Raw genomic sequence first — 21,420 nt, forward strand, 5'->3', positions numbered from 1 at the left:
ATTTATTTAATAATTCAACAACTACCTATTGTATGCCACTTACTCCACAAAGCATCAGTCATTGATTGAGGTCACCATCCTAGCAGCTTTAATTTGTATAAATTCTCTCAATCAACAGCAAGGCATACTTCTGCCTCTTCTACAGACTACATATTATTTGATGGTGTGGCAATGCCATACCACAATTTATTCTACTTTCTCCCTAATATGAGCATCTAGTTTGTTTCCAGTTGTTCTGTCATCATGAACAATTCTCAAGATATATCTTTGAATTCATATCCTCATTTACCCAAGTGTGCCACACTTACATCATTTTTTCACAAATCAATTTTATTGTTACATATTAATAAAGCATTAATCCATCCAAAGAATACAATCAATGGTATTCAGCGTTATCACTTATTTGTGAATTCATCACCCGTCATGTCCAGAGAACTTTCATTACTCCAATAATAATAAAGATAAACAAACCTGATCACTTCTCACCCTCTCTATGCCTCACCTGCTGTAAATAGCTGCTGTTCTTTTTTCTTCTCTCTAGTATATTTACATCACTTTTAAGAGAACTTGCTGCAGGGAGTGTACTTGACTGATAGTCTCCAACTGCTCTGCTGTCCCTTCTTATCCATCAGCGTGTTCATGCCAAGGCCAAGTCCCCAGTCAAGGGCTGGGCATGGCCCATTCCTGCCCAACACAAGAAACCTCCAACAGGCCACCTTTGCTTAGGCAAGCCCCATCAGCACAGCTAAAACATTCTCAGAACTGTGATGCAGTCTGAGGCTCCTTCTAATCCAGTCTTGGCTGCCCTCTCTCCTTTCACAGGTGTCAGACATGCATCAGAGCATGTTGACTCTCTTCACCTACTCCTGCTCCCTCTGCCTTTCTTCTTCACAGGTGTTTTCTCCCAGTAAATCTCTGTATGTCTAATCTTGTTTTGGCATCTGCTTCTCAGAGGACCTGAACTGTCATGCTGCTTTTATTTCTACATATATTTTTAATTTAGCAGATGTTGCCAGATTGCTGTCCAAAAAGGCAGCACAAATTTACATTCCTATCAGCAGTGTATGAAAGTGCCATTTTCTCTGATTCCCTACAAGCAATTGCTATGATCATGCCTTCAAACTTTTGCTAGGCTGATAGGCATAAAGTGAAACTTTTTAAATGAATTTAAGCATTTTTCTTTCTCTCTTTTTTTCCATTTAGATTTGCTCTTCTGTGAATTGCCTATTCTTATGCTTTGCTTGTATTTTTCTTTTGGGCTGTTTTTTTTTTTAACCTATTTTAAATACTTTTTGTCTGTTTGCAAAAAGATGCTAGGTTAGTTTTTTTCCCCACTTTTACTTTATTTTTTTATTTTTTTATTTTTTTGTCTTTATTATTTTTTTAATCTAAGTTAGTTTTGACTAAGATATGATACTCTAAAATGGGGGATAAGGCCAAAAGGTGAATTTTTAAAAATCTATTGAAAACTTGGTTTTGCAACCCGTTATTCTCTCAGTCACATTGAGAATATGAAGGATCAAGTTGTTGGAGGAGAAAATCAGAAAGTTTCAGAAAGGATTTCTTTGACAGAGCTTTGAGACTTCAATTTAAGTAAAAAAAGAGGGACTTCAGTGGGACTAATTCAAGAACATGATGTGTGACACCTACAATTAAGGGGATTTGTAGACTGTTTCCTGGCTGATTTGTGAAAAATTACAAGGTGGAGACTGGCTGGGTAGGTGTTTTGATAGAGAAAGGGACAAAGGGACAGAAGAGGGAGAGGGAGAGAGAGAGAGAGAGAGATATGGGGCAGGGGGATGGGCAGGGGGAGCGGCGGGGAGAGAGAGACAGATAAAGAGAAAATGAGAATGCACAAATGTACGGTATTTCCTTTAGGGGGTTATTGGACCCAGAGTTGTCAAAACAAAAAATGTGTGAGGTTTCTAATGGACATAATAGATTCCCAGAGGGAAATAGAGCTGGTCCAGAGCTGTTTTAAATCCTCTCCTGGTGGTGTGACTGGGCAAAAAAGAGTTTGAGTTGGATGGACTGAAAGAAAACTAGAGCTGAGCATGCAGCAGCCTGCTGGAGGAAAATATATTTCCTGCATTCCAGGAAATGCAGTAAAGTGTTCCTTATGGGGGAGCTCTGAAGAACTCTTGAAAGCACCCAGTATTTTTCAAATCTATCATTTGTGTATGGATTTTTTAAGTAAGATTTTTATTTCAGGATACTTGCAAATTCACATGCAGTTGTCAGAAATAATACAGGGAGATTCTGTTTGCCCAAGTGCTAACATCCTTTAAAAATATAGTACAATATCACAACCAGGGTAGGGATATGAAGACAATCAAAATGTAGAACATTTCCTTCACTGCAAGGATTCCTTATGTTGCCCTTCTATAACTGTACCCACTTCTCTCACCCCAACCTTTCCTTAACATCTGGCGGCAGACACTAAGCTGTTCTTCAGCTCCATAATTTTGTCATTTCAAGATTGTTCTATATAAGTGGAACCATATAGGATATAACCTTTGAGATTGGCTTTTAATTTTCACTCAGCATAATCCTCTGGAGAGTCATCTAGGTTGCTGTGTGTATCAGTAGTTCATTACTTTTTATGCTGAATATTATTTCATGATATGTATGTACCAGTTTCTTTAATCACCTATTGAAGGACATCTGGATTGTTTTCAGTTCTTGACTATTATGGGTTGTTTGGTAGGTGCATATTTAGTTTTAAGAAAACTGCCAACTACATTTTTCCTTTATTAGAGAAGGTGTGGCTGCCAACTGTTTCAGAGTACTGTACCATATTGTGTTCTTACTGGCAATGTGTGAGTGATCTGATATCTCTGTATCTTTGCCAATATTTGGTGTTGTTAGCATTTTTTACTTTAGTTATGTTAATAGTTTTCCTTAATATCTAGTGATGTTGATTATCTTTTCAGGGGCTTATTTGCCACCTGTATATCTTCTTCAGTAAATGGCACCTCATTCTTTTGTCCATTTTCTAATTGTATATTTTCCTTTTTTACTGTTGAGTTTGGGAGTTTTTACATATTCTGGATAGTAGTCCTTTGTCAGATATGTGGTTTGCAAATGTTTCCTACCACTTTGTAGCTTGTCTTTTCATTCTCGTAACAGGGTCTTTCACTGAACAAAAGTTTTTAAGATTTTTGAAGTTGACAGTTTATCAAATTTTTCTTTAATTTATTGTAGTTTGGCATCAAAAGTAAAATCTCTTTGCCTAGCCCTAGACCCTGAAGATTTTCTCCCGGAAAATCTTTTTTTTTTCTTACTCCTGAAAATTTTATAGTTTTACATTTTACATATAAGCCTATGCTCCATTTTGAGTTAATTTTTGTATAAGGTTCTCCAACACCATTTGTTCAAAAGCCTGTCTTTCCTTCATTCAACTGCCTTTGACAACTTTGTCAAAAATCAGTGAGGTCTATTTGTGTGGGTCTATCTCTGGATTTTCTGTTCCTCTCCACTGATCTATGTGTCCAGCGCTCTGCCAATACCTTACAGTCTTAACTACTGTAATTATGTAGTAAGTTTTGAAATCAGGTAGACTGACTTCCATTTGACTCATCTTTTTCTTATTTATTTATTTATTTATTTATTTATTTATTTATTTATTTATTTATTTATTTAATTTCCCCCCCTCCCCTGGTTGTCTGTTCTTGGTGTCTATTTGCTGCGTCTTGTTTCTTTGTCCGCTTCTGTTGTCGTCAGCGGCACGGGAAGTGTGGGCGGCGCCATTCCTGGGCAGGCTGCTCTTTCTTTTCACGCTGGGCGGCTTTCCTCATGGGCGCACTCCTTGCGCGTGGGGCTCCCCTACGCGGGGGACACCCTTGCGTGGCACGGCACTCCTTGCGCACATCAGCACTGCGCATGGCCAGCTCCACACGGGTCAAGGAGGCCTGGGGTTTGAACCGCGGACCTCCCATATGGTAGATGGACGCCCTAACCACTGGGCCAAAGTCCGTTTCCCTGACTCATCTTTTTCAAAATAGGTTTAACTATTCTAGTTCCTTTGCCTTTCCACGTAAATTTAGATTAATCTTTCCTATATCTACAAAAGATCTTAGGAAATATATTAAACTTGTATATCAATTTGAGAATTGACATCTTTACACTGTTGGGTCCTTTGATCCATAAACATGGTATGTCTCTCATTTATTTAGATCTTCTTTGATTTCTTTCATTAGTATTGTATAGTTTCGGCATATGAGTCCTGGACATGTTTTGTTATTTATTGTTCTTTTTTTTTTGAGTGATCAGAAACAGTATTTTCTTTTAATTTTGGTGTCCATGTGTTCATTACTGGTGTATAGAAATAGAATTTATTTTTGTATATATTTGTGACCTTGCTGAACTCACTTATTAATTCTAGAAATTTTGTAGATTCCATGAGATATTCTGCCTAGACACTCATGTCTTTTATAAATAGGGACAGTTTTAATTCTTCCTTCCTGTTATATATACCTTTTATTTTCCTTTTCCCCCTCACTGTACTACCTAGATCTTTCAGCACAATGTTGAATAAGAATGGTAATAGTGGACATCTTTGCTTTCATCCTGATCTTATGGAGACATCATTCAGTCTGTCATGGCAACATATAATTTTAGCTGGGCTCTTTTTTTGTAGCTGCTTTTTATTAAGTTAGGGAAGTTACTCTCTATTCCTATTTTTTTCCTGTGCATTTATTTTTACCATGAATAAGTATTGAATTTTATCAAATTATTTTTCTATATTGATTGATACAGTCATGTGATTTTTCTTCTTTAGCCTATTAATATGAGAGAGATACTTTAATTGAATTTCAAATATTGAACCAAACTTTATATATACACAAATTAAAACACTTCAATAAATGGTGCTGGAAGAACTGGATAGCTGTATAAAAAGTGATCCTTAACACAACTCACACTGTACACAAAAATGAACTCAACGGATCATAGACCTACACACAAGAACTAAAACTATTAAACCTGTTTGTGACATTCGGTTAAACACAAATTTCTTAAATAAGGCAAAATGTTCGTAGATCGTGAAATTAAAAAATGATAAAGTGAACTTCAGAAAAATTTAAAACTTTTACTCTACAACTGACAAATTAAGGAAATGAAATCAAAGTCAAAGACTTGGAAAAAATATTTGCAAAACACATATCTGACAAAGGATTTATGCCAAGAATATATAAAGAACTCTTGTAACTCAATAATAAAAAAGATAAAAGCCAACAAAGTAGGCAAAAACTTTGAACAGATATTTCATAAAAGAAAGATATACAAATGGTCTAAAACCACATGAAAAGATGCCCAACCTTACTAGTAATCCCAGAAATGCTAATTAAAATGACAGTGATTTATGGCCACATACCCAGTAAGATGGCTAAAGTTTAAAAAGACTGACTACCAAGTGTTGTTCAGAATACAGATCAACAGGAACCCTGATGCATTGCTGGGGGAAGGTAAAATGCTAGGGTCCAGCATGACGATATCTTATAAAGCTAAGTGTATGCTTACCAAATGACCCAGTAATTCCACTCCCACAAAATTATCCAAGAGAAATGAAAACACATGTCTACACAGAAACTTGTTTTGTGTGTTCTTAGCATCATTATTCATAATAACCCAAAACTGGTAACATTGTTAGTATCCATAAACAGGTGAACAGATAAACTATTTCAGTACTGTGTGATATTCCCATAATACTCCATAATATAAATGAGTAAAATGTTAATATATGCAACAACATGGGTGGATCTCAGAAACATTATGCTAAGTGAAATAAGGCAAACACAAAACACTGCATACTGTATGATTCCAATTATATGAAATTTTAGATAAAGCAAAATAACAATAAAAGAAAGCAGATCCGTGGTTGGCTGGAACCAGAGGTAGGGGCATGAGGGAAGTTTTTAAGTTGATGGAATTGTTTTATATCCTGACAGTGGTTGAGGTTATATGACTAAACTATTTACAAAGTTCAGCAAACTATATACTTAAAATGAGTGTTATTTATTGTATGTAAATCTGTCTTAATAAAATACAAATAGGTTTTCCCTGAATGTATATTATATGAGAGATTATTCTAGGACTTCTATTTATATAATAAAAATATTTACATTGACATCTGGGTCTTTTTGGTAAAAAGGATGAGTTAGGTTTTCTATTTCATTTTCTTCCATCTGGACAGCCATTTATGACAGCACCATTTCCTCCATTAATTTCTAATACCATCTTCATCACATACTAAATACTCATGTATTTTGGGATCTGTATCTGGAGTTTCAATTCTGTTCCACTGATCCATTTATCTATTTCTATGTCAGGACTGATTTATTATAGTATATTTTGATTTCAGAGAAGTCTGTGTGTCCTCATTATTCTTTTTTGTATTTTTCTTTACTGTTTTTGGGTATTTATTCTTCCATATGCACTTTAAGATTATCCCTTAGCCCTGCATCTTCTCCCAATCCCCCAAATTCTTTTATGGTCTTAACTGGAAATCATTCCATTTATAAATGATATTTTTGTGGAATGAACATCAATGTTACATGACCGTTGAGAACATGGTATGTTTTTATTCATTCATATGTTGTGTCTTTCAATAAAATTTTTTTTTAAAAAAGATCTTATGGCTTTCTTCATATAGAACTTTTCTTGTTAAATTTATTTTATTGTTTTTGTTGCTATTCTGAACAGATCTTTTCCCTCAATTTCTAGTTGTTTGCTAGTTGTTTTCTGGTCTATTGCTAATGTGGAGAAAAACTATTATTATTTTAGAATGTAACCATTTCATCCAATTTTCTGAGTAATTTTAATTTTGCTTTTAAACTGCAAAATTTTATGTTTTTCAACTGTACAATCATATTATTGGCAAAAGAAAACGAACACATATTATGTAAATTTTTTGTTCTTAATGTATTTATTTATGTGAAGCAATGTGATAGTGAATAATAATGACATTAGTAGCATCTTTGTCTGATTCTTGATTTTAATTTAAAAGGTTTAGTACTGCGTGGTTTCGAATGATATTTGTTGCTGGCGATTGGCAAGTGCCTTTTTCATATATTAGGAATGGTGTTAAACGATCATTTTGCTTAGTTTTATAAATAGCTGTTGAATTTTACCAAAGTTAACTTTTCTGCATCTCTTACATGTTTTTTTCAATTTGTTAAGGTGATTAATTATGTTGATAGAGTTCCTGATATTCAATCACCTTAATATTCTGGGAACAAACGCTATCAGTGAGTATTGCTCCCTATTCTTTCCTCTCTTTATCATTCTCTCCTTTTCTGAGGTCTGGGTTTTGATTCTCTTGTTTTTGGGCTAGGATCACTCCTGCAGTATTTTCTTCAGATGGCATATGTCAGTAATCTTCTCTGAACACCAGCATATATGCAATTATCTTTCTTCCACTTTGACGGGAATGATGCCTTGGCTATGTATTGGATCTTTGGGTAAAGTTTTATTCTTTTCTACTCTGCTCTTACCCAACTTCTAGTGTTGCAGATGAGGAAACTGACATTAGTCTGATTTGCCTTTGAAAATATTTTTTCTTTCTCTCTGAAAGCTTTTAAGAGATTATCTTGTACTCATTCAAAAATAAATTAAGAGCTTACTATACTAGGCCCTTGAGACACAGCAGTATGAAAAAAAAGAATTTCCAGGTCTTAGTCTTACATTCAAATTTATCCTGTCCTAGGCTATGTTTGAGTGTCTGTGATATGCTGAGTCCATGCAATCTGAAGACCAATTTCTTTCTTCAACCCAGAGAATTTTTTCTATTGTTTTTAAAAAATTCTTGCCTCTATTTTGTTTTTCTTAGAGGGATATAGTATCATTCTGGGCAAAGATTCTAATTTTTATATCTTGGTAACTCCAGTGTCTCTTTCAAGAACAAAATAGACCCTTAATAAATGTTGCTTTCAATAGTTGTAGTAATAATTAACCAACTAGCAAATATCTTTATTTAATTTTTTCCAGTAAATACAGAGTGTCAGCAGTATTGTATAAGCTGGGGGAAATAGTAAAAAAGATGAGGATATTACCTGTATCTCTATGCCCCAAAGGTTATAATCTTGTTGAGAAGAGAAATTAAATCTTGAAAACATGAGAAGATGGCTAAATCTCTTAGTCTCTTATCTGGCCCTTTAATAGTTATAAAGATGAGCTATTTTAGAGAAGTTCTTTTTTAAAAAGGACAATTATGGAATCCAAGTTGAGGGAAAAAACTATCTTTTCTATTTGTGTTTAATGTAGAAATAATATCTTTTATTTAGCAACAATATTGTTTCTGAAGTTATCAGTGTCACAAAGACTTCTTAAAAATAGAGGTAAAGAAAGTTGCAAATGATACTAAAACTTTTTAATATGAAGATGTTTTCGAAAACCAAGACAATTTTTAAATGTCACTCTGTAGGTTTAGAAGATGAAAATGCAATTGATGTAGTGATTTTTAAAAATCCTTCTAAACTATATGGTTACTAATTGGATAGTTTTTCTTTTTTAAGGAGTTACCAGGGATTGAATCTGGGAGCTTGTACATGGGAAGCAGGTGCTCAACCACTGAGATACACCTGCTCCCCTTGGATGATTTTTATCTCAGAATATTTGTTTTGGGTAATTATATAAATGACAATGATGTCTTAGAAAAACAAAGCAGGGACCAGCACAATACCAGAGAATCAAAAGTGTGTCATTCAAATAGCCCTTTGAAAAAAAAATTAATGATATTGTGGCAGTTTGATATTATTTAGGATTACCAAAAAAAGAGAAATATTATGTTTGTAAACTGGTCTGTTCCTCTGAGTGTGACACCCTTTGACTGTATGAAGTTCAAAAGTTTTACGTTTACTTGATAAAATCAATTTAGGGCTTTTAATTCAACAATGTCAGTGAGGTGTGACTCAGGTTAAGCCCCTTGGTGGGCTGATATACATGGACCAAACACAGAAGAAGACAAGGAAGAGGAGAGAACTTGGTCATTTCAGTATTGCCAGGTGACAGAAAGGAGAACCCTCAAACAGCTAAAGCCCTGGGGAGAGAGATGAGCCATTTGCCTAATAGTTTGCAGGCAAAGAGAACTGAGCAGCTGCGAGGGCCCAAGAGACCAGGCAGAGATTGCCCACCATCTTACTTCAGCATGTGGCAAATGACTTTGGTGAGAAAGTAGCCTTGAGTTGACTCTTTAGGGCCTTGTAATTGTAAGTTTTTACCCCAAATAAATATCCTTTATAAAAGGCAACAGATTTCTGTTACTTTGCATAAGCACCCGTTTGGCAGGCTAATACAGATATCTCCAATATTTATGTGCAAAACAGCAGAATAAGTTACTTTAATATGCCATTGTTGCTACCCTTTTATTCCTCTCCCTCTCCTTTCAGGGCTGGAAGCTAGAAAGCTTGGTTTCTCAGATCTGCCTATCCACTGGGTTTTGGTTGCCATCTGCTAATAGAAGGTGATACTTCCTGAATGGCTATTTTTAATAGAGGGGCCCACCTGACCCAGTGCCACAAAGGAGAAACATGTCTCTCAGTGAGAAGGTGATTTATTGCAAGTGCACAAGCAAGAAATTGGGGGAATCTTCCCTAAAGCTGTTCAAAGTGAGTATAGGAGCTAAGGTTTTTATAGGCAAAGAAAAAGGGGTAGAGGTTGAGGATCAAGTGGTGACCGCGTGATGCATTTCTTGCCATATTGGCGATGATGCTGGATTTTTTCAAAGGGTCTCATGAGAAGGATGTGGGCAAATTTCTTAATCCTATGTTATCTCAAGCATGCTAAACTCCTGCTTGTTGTCCCAGTTTCAGTGATTTATTGATTAAAGTTTATAGGTGGATATTGTTGTGTAAGCTCCAATGTATAGAGTCTTCAGGACTCTTTTCTCAGCTGACCGTTCAAGTATATCAAGCTTTTTGTCTCTGAGGAAAGTTATAGATTTACTGGGTTATAAGGTGTTTCTGATGCCATTCTGTGGTTTGCTTTCAGATGTTATCTTATTTCTGTTATTCCTGTAAGCAGAATTGGGAAGGTCTCGTTATTGTCCTTCTAGGAACTAAGAACAAAGAGTATTAGATTAATAGAAAACTAGTCCAGCTAGATCTGGGGAAGGTATTAGAATTTTTCAGAGCTGCTTAAGAAAAGACATTTTTTTTTTTTTTTTTTAATTTTTTTTTTTATTGACTTTGTAATAATATTACATTAAAAATATATATGTGAGGTCCCATTCAACCCCACCCCCCCACCCCCCCTCTCCCCCCCACCCCCAACAACACTCGTTCCCATCATCATGACACATCCATTGGATTTGGTAAGTACATCTTTGGGCACCTCTGCACCTCATATACATTGGTTCACATCATGGCCCATACTCTCCTCTATTCCATCATGTAGGCCCTGTGAGGATTTACAATGTCCGGTGATTACCTCTGAAGCACATCCAGGGCAGCTCCATGTCCCGAAGACGCCTCCACCTCTCATCTCTTCCTGCCTTTCCCCATACCCTTTGTCCATTATGTCCACTTTTCCCAATCCAATGCCACCTCTTCTATGTGGACACTGGATTGGTTGTGTCCATTGCACCTTTATGTCAAGAGGAGGCTCAGATTCCACCTGGATGCTGGATGCAATCCTCCCATTTTCAGTTGTAATCACTCTAGGCTCCATGGTGTGGTGGTTGTCCTTCACCTCCATCTTAGCTGAGTGTGGTAAGTCCAATAAATCAGATTGTAGGTGCTGGAGTCTGTTGAGGCTCAGGATCTGGCTATCACATTGTCAGTCCAGAGATTCAAATCCCCTAAATATATCTTAAACCCCAACATTAACTGCACCTCCAGCACATTAGCATGAAAGTCTTATGAAGGGAGATCCCATCTGAGTCCAGATTCATCACACATAAACACCATTTCCAAAGAGGGGCCATCTGCCCTGGTAGTTAACCCCATCGGCCATGACCATAACTCCCATGGGTCTCTTTAGCCCTCAAAGGAACCAATATCTGGGGGTTGTATCTGCTTTATCTGTCTCTCTGACTCTGCTCAGTTGTGCATGAGGGCAAACCTTCTGCCAGCCTCCAGACTCTTTTTTAGAAACTCGTAGCCATATAAACTCATTTCTCCAGAAAAGACATTTTTAATAAGCACATTTTCCAGCTATCAGAAGCACTCAACGGAACACAGCATGACAGGAAAGCAGTGGTCACTGGGCTTCTGACTGAGTGCCAGTAGTCCTGCAGCCTCCTGCACAGAGCAGTGGGGATGATACATGCACCCTCCCCCTGCCCCACAGCAGTTCCAGTAGAATCGGTGGGACTGAGCTCCTGGGTCCTCCAGAGGCAGAGAGTGTGGCAGGTCTTGGGGCCCTGCTTGAGGACAGTGCTGATGATTGCAACAGCAGCAGCGGCTGTGGCTGGGCCTGCATCAGAGTCAGGACCGAGGAGTACACGGCCCTGGGCACCACTTCCTTCCCATTTTGCTCTTTCAGTCCTTCCAGCACGTTTGTAACCAATTCTCTGTGAAAATTACATTTCAGCACTTTCTGTTTCTCTGGGTAGAAACTGACCTACACACTCAAGCAGTGAGACTTTTAGAAAGGGCCTTGTTAAAAATGAGGCTGACTGTGTGAAGTGGAGAAAAAAGGAAGCATCTTCATAAGTTCAGGAAAAGGAGCTCTGGGTCTTTAAAGCCATGCCTGACAGAAATTCCTCATGAGGTGGATTCTTACTCTGGGCCAGTTTAAGATAAACTCATCAGGGAGGTAGACTGATGCAGTTTCCTGGGTCAGATTTCCTCATGTTGCCTCTTTTCTTTCTGCTCTCTTTTTCCCATTTGGCAACTGCCTTGCCTCCCACGGAGACCTTTCAGTGGGAGACCTCTTTCCAGCTGACAGCTTGCACCTAGGGAAAACACTGTATCAGTCATTCATACTCAAGAGTGACTAATACAGTTAAGACTTTCAGGGCATCATTATAACTACTAGGTATTTCATTTTAAGCATTTAATCTCTAATTTGGAATTAAAAACTTTTCCCCATTAAAGGCATTTTAGGCATTAGTAAGATACTTCTCCATCCTCAGCACAGTCCCATGTCTGTGGGGGTAGGACAATATTAGCCGAGCTAGCTCCAGGGTTAACCCTGGTAAGGTCTCAGCAATGTAACTGTTTTGGTGTGGGCAGCCCCCAATACCCCAGGGAAGACTGGAAAGGTGCTCATGGAGCCCTCTTCTTAATCATTCATTTATACATGATTAACAATATTTATTGATCATCCTATGTAGCAGGTACAGTGCTAGGCTCTATGGAGACAGTAGTGATCAAAACAAAAACACTGCATATATTAGTGAAGGGTCTGGTTGCTCTATCTCCTAGGAGCTTTGTGACCTTGAGCCTCAATTTCCTCATCTGCAGTGTGGGGAAAATCATAGTACGTGTTGCAGAAAGTTGTGCCTGGTTCTCAATAAACACATCTCCCAAAACTGCTGGGGTCAGAGCAACAGTTTTTTGTCCCTTTATCTCCATCTTTCCTCAGTATAGAACTGTCTAGGAAGTCCTGAATTTTTTGAAATATATTTTTATTACAAAGTTGTAAACTTACAACACAGTCATGCACATGTGTAGAATTCCCATATAACAACATACCACACCATTGTGGAACATTTGTTACAGATTATGAGATAATATCATCAGATTGTTACCACTAACTATGGTCCCTAGTGTACAATTGATATGTATTTTCCATACCCCCCATTATTAACACAGTATATATTTTGCATCGATGCAAGAATACTATTGTATTGCTGTTAACTATAGTCCATAGTTTACCTTAATAGTATTTTCCCTATGTTTGTCCACATCCCCACTATCCTGCAATAGATCCACTGTAGTTCACAGAAGTACATTATTGCATTGTACTATTAATCACAATTCTCGTCCACCTCTGGGTTTCACTCTTATTCAGTCCCTAGATTATTCCCTAATTTTCTTTCAACTGACATTTACATCCCTAGACTACCCTTTTCAGTCATAAACCCATTCATAAACCAGCTGATACTCACTATAATGTGTTGCTATCAACTCTATGCATTTCCACATACTTATAGTCACATTAATTAAAACTTCTGCATACATTAAGCATCAGTACTCCCTCACACCCTCTTCTTACCTCCTAATAACCTATACTCTAGGTTTTAACGCCATTTATTCTTTGCATTTATTCTTTGTATTTAGTTCATATTAGTGAAATCATGCAATATTTGCCTTTTTGTGTCTGGCTTATTTCACTTAGCATAATGTCTTCAAGATTCTTTATTTCCTCTTACTGCCACATAGTATTCCATCATATGTATATACCACATTTTGTTTATCCATTCATTGGTTGATGGACACTTGGGTTGTTTCCAGCTTTTGACAACTGTGAATAATGCTTCTATGAACATTGGTGTGCAAATGTCTGTTCACATCAGATTTCTCAGTTATATTCCTAGTAGAGGAATTGCTGGATCATATATATGACAGTTTGAGATTATTTGTGAATTCCACAAAGAGAAAGATTATGTTTGAAAACTAATCTATTCTTATGGGTATGATACCCTTTGATTGCATTAGATTCAGCTGGATGTCTTGATTAAATTACCAGATAAGATTAGGGCTTTGATTTTGAGTCCCTGCCCCCTTGGTGGGCCAATATAAATGCAGGTTCATTCAAGAAGGCACACAGGAAGAAAGTGAGCTCTGTCATGTTTGATCCTGGGGTCTGGGCAGTGGGGGGCAGGGAGAGACTAGCCATTTGCCTGAAAGTTTGCAGTTGAGCTGCTGAGAAAGCTTGGAAAGAAACAAGCCCTATGCCAGAGACTGATATAAGAAGTGCTGAGAGCCAAAGCCTATACCAGCCTACAGCTGAGATTTGAAGAAGCTGGGCCCATGGAACTTATAGAGGAAGAGGAAGCCAAGGAAGTAGAGACCAGGCAGAGATCAGCGACCATCTTGTCATCAATACATGGTAACTGACTTTGATGAGAAGGCAACCTTGAATTGGACTCTTTAGGGCCTTGTAACTGTAAATTTTTACAGCAAATAAATACTCTTTTATAAAAGTCAACAGATTTCTGGTACTTTGCCCCAGTACCCCTTTGACAGACTATGTCTATATTTAGCTTCCTGAGGAACAACCAAACTCTCTTCCACAGAGGCTGCACCATTTGACAATCCCACCAACAGTGAAGGACTGTTCATATTTCTCCACACCCTCTCCAGCACTTATTGTTTTCTGTTTTTCTAATAATGGCCATTCTATGTGGTGTGAGTTGATATCTCATTGTTTTGATTTGCATTTCCCTAATAGCTAGTGATACAAACATTTCTTCAAGTGCTTTTTGGCCAGTTGTGTTTCCTCTTTGGAGAAATGTCCATTTAAGTCTTTTGTCCATTTTAAAGTAGGATTGCTTGCTCTTTTATTGTTGAGATATATGATCTCTTTATATAGAATGCAAATCAAACCCTTAACAGATATGTGATTGCTAAATATTTTCTTCCATTGAGTAGGCTGCCTTTTCACCTTCTTGATGAAATCCTTTGAATCATAAAAGTGTTTAACTTTGAGGAAGTCCCATTTATCCATGTTTTCTTTCATTGCTTGTGCTTTTGGTGTAAGGTTTAAGAATCCATTACCTACCATCAGGTTTTGAAGTTTTCCCACATTGTCTTCTAGGAGCTTTATGGTTTTGCTTTCTATTTAGGTCTTTGATCCATTTTGAGTTAATTTTTGTATAAGGTATGAGATAGGGGTCCTCTTTCTTTCCTTTGGCTATGAATATCCAGTTCTCCCAGCACCATTTATTGACCAGACTATTCTGCCCCAGCTGCGTGTGTTTGAAAGGCTTGTCAAAAAATCACTTGACCACAGATGCGATGGTCTGTTTCTGCACCGTCAGTTCAGTTCCATTGGTTTATGTATCTATCCTTTATGCCTTTTGTATTTTTTTTTAAACCACTGTAGCTAGGTAATATGATTTAAAGTCCAGAATTGAAAGTCCTCCAACTTTACTTTTCTTTTTTAAGATGTTTCTGGCCAGTCAGGGCCCCTTACCCTTCCAAGTAAATTTGATAATGGTGTTTTTCATTTGTTTAAAAATTGCTGGTGGAATTTTTATCAGGATTGCAATGAATCTATTAATCGTTCTGGGTAGAACTGACATCTTAATGATATTTATTCTTTGAATCCGTGAGCATAGAATGTTCTTCCAATTATTTAGGTCTTTTTAAAATTTCTTTTAGCAATACCTTGTAGATTTCTGAATACAATTTGCTTTACATCCTTGGTTAAATTTATTTCTAAATATTTGATTCTTTTAGTTGCTATTGGAATTTTTCCCTAACTTCCTCCTCATAACGCTCATTACTAGTATATAGAAACACCATTGACTTTTGTGTATTGGTCTTGTGTCTTGACACTCTACTGAAATAGTTGATTAGCGCCAGCATCTTTGTTGTAGATTTTTTGGGGACTTTCTAGGTATAGAATCATATCATCTGCGAATAGCGAAAGTTTTACTTCTTCCTTTCCTATTTGGATACTTTTTATTTCTTTTTCTTGCCTGATTGTTCTAGCTAGAACCTCTAGAACTATATTGAACAACAGTGGTGACAGTGGGCATCCTTGTCTTCTTCCTGATCTCAACGGGAAATCTTTCAATCTTTTACACTATTGAGTACAATGTTATTAAGTAATTGTGGGTTTTTCATATATGGCCTTTATCATGTTGAGAACGTTTCCTTCAGTTCATATCTTTTTTAGTTTTTATCAAGAAAGGGTGTTATATTTTGTCAAATGCCTTTTCTGCATCAATCAATAAGATCGTGTGATTTTTCTTCTTTGATTTTTTAATGTGGTGTATTGTGCTGATTGATTTTCTTGTGTTGAATCACCCTTGCGTGTCTGGTATAAAACCCACTATTCATGATGAATAGTTCTTTTAATGTGTTGCTGGATTCTTAGCAAGTGTTTTGTTGAGGACTTTTGCATCCATATTCATTAGGAAATGGTTCTGTAATTTTCTTTTTTCATAATATCTTTACCTGGCTTAGGTATTAGGGTGATATTGGCTTCACAGAATAAGTTTAGTAGTGTTTTTTCTTGTTCAAGTTTTTGGAAGAGCTTGAGTAAGATTGGTTTTAAATCTTCTTTGAATGCTTGATATTACCTGTGAAGCAAGTCCTGAATTTAACACAATTCTCTCTCTCTCTTCGATCCAGAACTTCCAGATACACATTTTATATTTTTCAGTGTTTTCATATATTATACATTCCTACTTAATGTTATGTTCTAACGCAAATATCCTTGTCCTTATATCTTAGACTTTATTCCTATACCTTCTGTATTATTTCTGTGATAATGATATTTCTTACAAAGCTGTGGCAAACACATTCTCTTTACTAATAAAGATACTCCTGTATTAAAATCAGTTTGCCAAGCTAATAAGTTCTGCTTAATAATCAGGTAATCTTCATAAAATGATTGACATACTGCAGTTTAGAATAAAGGCCAAACAACCATTTTATGTGGTACAATCTCACCTTTTGCCTTATCAGCCAATTTAGCACATTCTTGAATTTAACATGGGATTACAAAAGAGAATCTGGGGAAATGTTGGCAGGAGGGAAAAATGACTGCTGTATATTCAAACTTCCCCAAATACCCTTTAAAATTAAAAAAAAAATAATAAAAGAATGAAAAAAAATTTTCCCAACACTACACAGTATCTTGAATTAAAATTCCACTCTATAATATAGACCGTGGATTCCTCTATCCCCCTGTATTTGGATTTGTGCTTTCAGCTGTCATAGCCTGGCTGCCCCTCAAAGCAAAGCCTGAGAAAAAAGGCTTGTGTTCAGGTAATTTTTGTGGAAAGTGAGCATGGAAATGAAATGGCGAAGGAGGGAAAGCCCAGCCCTTGATGCTTGGGGGTTGCCTCACGGAGCTTTAAGTCCCTGCAGGCCCCTGTTGGGCACATGTGCGGGCTGAGCGGGCACCCTTGGGAGAAGCAGGGTGCACGCTGGAGAGGAGGCACTGAGGCTGGGAGGGGCGGAGCCTCTGAGGAACTGTTCTCCGCGGCTGTGGAGTTGTGAGGCTGGACACAGAAGTCCAACCCACGTTAGGAGTATTTAGCTGGGGTGGGGGTGGGGTGGGGGTGGGGGGGCGGAGATAAACGAGCAAAAAATTATTCATGAGAAAAATGATCCTCTGTGAAGATTTCATGCTTTCCTTTATTGCTAATATCTGCATTTCCATTCTTGGTAGAAAGGCAACTCCTCAGACTTGGGGAGAAGAGTATTGAGTTACTTAATTAAATATAATAAATCTGATATTTTAACACTAGGTGGGATGATTAATTTTGTATTCCTGAAACTAGCCTCATTTAGAATATACCCCTGGGACATTTTATTCTTACATTTATAAATTATGAACTCAATGAGCTTAATATTTGCTGGTAATGGGTATATAATACATTAAGATTTGTTTTAAACAGATATTCTTCTTGATAGCAATTAGGATGAAAAAAAGAATGTCTTTTGTTATTGTCCATTTTTACTTTAAGACTTAGAGTTTAGCTTAGTAATTATAGGGTCATTAAAGCAATATGCATGTAAATCCTCCATAGAGTTAAACATAAAAATTATAAAAATGAAAAGATGTCTGAAAACTGTAATGAAAAGATATGATAAGTGAGGAAAATGAGCTTTATTCAAAATTATATATATATATATATATTTGAAGGAAAGGTATAGAGAAATCCTTTGCATTGATCTATTAGAAAAGATATTCTGTATTACTTTGACTTTTATGCCATACAAGACTTTCAGTGGCTTCCCGTTGTTTTTGAGATCAAGCTCAGAGTAAGTCAGTCATTCAAGGACCTTCACAAGCAGACCTCTGTTTCCTTTCCAAACCAATTTCCCAGAACTCACTTGCAGAAGCAATCCATTTCAGCTTACCTGATCTGAGTGCTTTACAAATATCAACTCGTTTAATCTGCGTAAAAGGTCTGTGAGGTAGGCACTGTTATTATCTGTATTTTACAGATGAGGAAATTAAGGTATACAGGTTAAGTAACCTGCTCCAGATCATCAGCTAGACCCAGTCTTGGTCCAAAGTCTGGGCTCTTTACCATCACCTCTCTTATTGCCTGACTGCCCTCCAAACTTGCCTCAATATTATCTACTCCAGTTTTGATGTCCCTCATGTAGAATGTGTTCTTCCTTTCTACCCCTTTAAATTCCACTGGTCCTTTAAAGCTGGAACCAAGTTCCACTCCCTTATAAAAACCTCCCATGGATGGCTACACTGGTCCCCAATCACTCCTTCATAGCAGGCATTTGGTTGGTAGAGTTCATTTGGCGCGTGGAGTCTAGTGCCTCCACTGACAATGATCTCTCTGCATGTATGCACTTGGGCACATTGTTCCCTAATCTAGACACACCTGTTGTTGACAATAGGTCAGAACTTTATCTTTCTCTTAGAAATAAATAGCTTTTACTTTGTGGCAGAATTGGGGAGCAGGAGACTTGCACTCTCCTGAAGGCTCAGGAACCCTGGAGAAAAAGGCCTATGGCTTGACCACCTCTTTGTATCTCCTGTACAACCTACCACCACCTATGCTTTCTGTGTAGTGAGTGCTCAGTATTTGTTGATGTGAACGAAAGTTGAGAACCATAAGGACTTGGGCTCCCATGACTTCATTTCTATTATTTACTAAAATGAGAATTTAATATGAAGTCCATATTCAAAATAAATACCAGATATGACAGATAATTTTTAAAATGCTAAGAATTACAATGTGATACTGAAAATGTTTCCCTATTCTCTTTTACATGCAGAAAATTATACTTTTATAGAAAGTTGCCAGTCACCACAATAATATTAATTATAAATATATGGGCATTAATATAATTAAAAACACACACATATATATATAAGCTTCCAGTGGTTTTCAGAGGGAAAAAAAGGAGATGGATTGTTGAAATAAAAAAAGACAGGGCATCTGTTGTCCATTTCCTGCCTGATACTCTCTTGGTCCAAAAGCCAAAAAGAGCTTGTCTTTCTGAAGCCTGGCACGTTGGTGTTCCTGTTTGCTTCTGTTTGCTCTTGGCATCAGTGCTTCAAGGGTAAGGGAAGGCAGGTGGTCTCGGGAAGGTGACGTGGATTTGAGAGGCCGTGCTCCTCACATCAACCCCCTGGACATTCTCTTCTCTATTCTGGTCTGAATCTTAGCACCTTCCTGTCTTTATAATGCTTAAATTTATTTATTTAAGCCCCATCTGTTGAAAATAACAATGAAATCAATAGTTACAGATTCTTCCCTCCATGGGAGAGACGAGACTGTAACATAGAGCCAAGGTCCTCAGCCTTGTGTCTGGGTGGTATCTCCCCTCTTCCTCCCTTGAGGCTACCTCGGGCAGAGGCCTGCTCAGGTCACCTCGGTTAGGCCCCACTGATCCACAGGAGTGTGTGTAGGGTCCACCACCAGTTTGCTAAGAAATTGCTCTCATTGTGGTAGTTTCTAGACTTTACAAATACATGTTGAAGACGCCTTTGCTCCATTGATGTTTGATTACGTTGTCTTTTTTCTATCTCTATACTAGTTCCTCTCAAATTACATCACCTCTGGGAAAAAATAAACACCCCTGAATACAGGGTCAAACCATCCTGATTTTTCCGACATGTCCTTTAAGGGAGAGGCCCATTTAGAGAGAGGGAACAGCCTCACTGATGGATGGAATGGAATGTAAGTCATTCCTGCCTATGCATTTCAAGGGCCATTGATGGAGTAAGGTACTTTTTTTTTTTTTTTACTTTTTAGCATAGTAACAAATAGACAAACAAATACATTTTAACCACATTCAGTTTACAATTCAGTAGTATTGATTAGATTCACATTGTGCTATCATTATCAATATCCAAGAACCCTACTTTTTCATCACCTCAAACAGATTCTGCATTTCTAACTCAGGTAACATAGATGCTGCTGCTTCTTGGATGTACACCTTGACTAGCAAGGAGATGCCACAAAAAAACAGCCTTTAAAAAAAAAATCTCATTATTTTGGCAGCATTTGTGTGCTTCCTTTGGCCAATCTTGGATGGGCTTTGCAAAAATAATAATAGTCTGTCTTCACAGGATTAATGTGAAGATTCAGTGGGATAAGCCCTTGCTACTCAAAGTGTCATGCAAACCAGCAGCAGTAACTGTCACTGAGAGCTTGTTAGAAATACAGACACTCAGGCCCCACCCTACATCTACTGACTCGTCATCTGCATCCCAACCAGCTCCCTAATTCATGTGCCCATTACTGTTTGAGAAGCACAGATATTATCCAAATAGAGTAACTGGGTACATTAAATGCTCAGCAGAATCTAGCTATTACCCTTTTAGTCCTTAAAACCATGATTTATTTATGGTGTTCCATTTTACAGACGAGAAAACAAACAGCTTGTCAGAAGTGGGGTTAGTTTTCTAACCCAGATCTTTTAAGCCAAAGCTTGTGCACTTAATACTGCACAGCATTTTTCCTGGAGAAGTGAATTTTATATGTAGTCAGGGCCTGGGTGACTGTCATCTCTGTATCCCTAGGTACTCAGGCACCTCACTTCTCGGGTACATCACTCTCTTACAAGCCCAGTGATGCTGGCTTGCTAGGGTTCTCCAAACAGGATTCCCTTGCCAAATGTTGTGTTCCTCTTCCCCAATCAGAACAGCACCTGTTGTTTGTCCCATATTCTTATATTCCAGTAAGGTTCAAATGAAAGTTAACGATGTCATCTGCTAATCCCCTGGAGGTATTTGCCTTATCCAGGGTTTTCTGAATGTAACTCTTTTGCTCAAAGGAAGTACTCCTGTGGGAGAAATTCCAGGCTTAGTAGGATTAGTGGGGATATGTTTCAGGACAGGGCGGGGGGGGGGGGGTGGGGGCAGAGAAAGGGGGAGATAGAGTTGGGGTGGGTGAATGGAGATTGAGTGTGTGTGTATGGTGGTGGTACCTGTGGAGATCTCTTCTGGCATCCCTGAATCCCAAACTCTTAGCAGGTACCACAAAAAACAAAAGTGGATGGGCGAGGGGAAGGAGAGTTAGACTGTTAGAACTATGGATCTGAATTCTGACCAACAATATCCACGGCACGGCAGGAACATGATTTGGGAGTCCAAGGTGTGGGCGAATAGTTACATCATCGAGACCGTTTGCTCCACCCTGCTTATGCCACTTTTTTAAATTTAAATTGAGCTTTTGCTTCAATTTTGCTTTCAAGTTTTAGAAACAGGCTAGTAAACACATAGGCTTCTTGTGATGGATTTAGACATGTCTCTTGATCCTAATTGCTTTACATCTAAACTTGTGCTTTACAATTTGCTCCTGTATCTCAGTTCATGGGT

The sequence above is a fragment of the Dasypus novemcinctus genome, chromosome 11, assembly GCF_030445035.2.
Source record: "Dasypus novemcinctus isolate mDasNov1 chromosome 11, mDasNov1.1.hap2, whole genome shotgun sequence".
NCBI classification, from domain to species: domain Eukaryota; kingdom Metazoa; phylum Chordata; class Mammalia; order Cingulata; family Dasypodidae; genus Dasypus; species Dasypus novemcinctus.